Source organism: Palaemon carinicauda, chromosome 29 (assembly GCF_036898095.1).
Source record: "Palaemon carinicauda isolate YSFRI2023 chromosome 29, ASM3689809v2, whole genome shotgun sequence".
NCBI lineage: Eukaryota > Metazoa > Arthropoda > Malacostraca > Decapoda > Palaemonidae > Palaemon > Palaemon carinicauda.
In genome coordinates, this window is record NC_090753.1 from 51,088,008 (window position 1) to 51,089,283 (window position 1,276).

Genomic DNA, 1,276 nt, shown 5'->3' on the forward strand with positions numbered 1-1,276 from the left:
TAGTAGCCGACTGGTATGAGGTCAATCGATGACCGATAAAAAGCGTCTAAACACGATATAAAAGTTCCTAGCTATGAAGACTAAATAAACTAATGTATTCGATTAGTATATAAAGCCGGAAACGTTGTTGTGGCTAACTAAATAAGACATGCATAACAACAACGACGCCATAAAATGGCGGGTCCGGTAGAGGCACAGCTCTGCCACAAAACATCAATTATTTCGAAAAGTAATATTTACTTTACGGCCAGAGCTTAATTAAACAATACTGGAACCTTGTACTCAACTTTCCAGAAGAAGGCGAGGCTGAAGGTAACGACATAGCGAAGATGCAAAGCGATAAAGATAACACAGGGAAAATCCGTCTAAGTAGGGCAGCTACTAAACAAAGGATGAAGACGGGCGTGACGTCATCAGAGCAATGGCGTCCGTTTGTTTACGTCTCGAGTATCAGTAGTAGCCACGAGTGAGATTAGCTGTGGAACGGCTCCCAGCTATTCTCAGTCCTTACACACCGAAGCATTAACTCTGTTCGGGGTGAAGATAGCTATGTGGCACGTTCAGACATGCGTGTCCCCTGTTGTATTACGATGTCTTAAAGGGAAACCTTTGAGATACTCGCTCCAGAAGTTAGAATTCTGTGATAACCTGTGGTTAAATTCTCTGGGAATATCTTAGTAGTCTTATACCCAAGGAAGCTACCAAACAGGAACCTTCCATCAGGACGCCATGGCTTGAGCCCAAAAATATATTTATATATATACATATATATATATATATATATATATATATATATATATATATATATATATATATATATATATATATATATATAATGTATATGTATGTTATGTGTGTTCTCTCTCTCTCTCTCTCTCTCTCTCTCTCTCTCTCTCTCTCTCTCTCTCTCTCTCTCTGTCTCTCTCTCTCTCTCTCTCTCTCTCTCTCTCTCTCTTTTATATGTATATATATATATATATATATATATATATATATATATATATATATATATATATATATATATATATATATATATATATATATATATATATATATATATATATTTTAGAGTATAGAAATAAGTGTGAGGAATTGTGTGGGTATACCTATACAGTTATGTACTGTCTTTAAGATTTGTTTTGGACATAACAGTTTTCTTAAATACCAATGAATTGTAATCATTGTTTATCTACCATGTCTTTATTGTGTATTTTTCAACATACAGCAATTGCCCAGAAAAGTTCTATTACTGACCTACGATGGGCATCCCAAATAT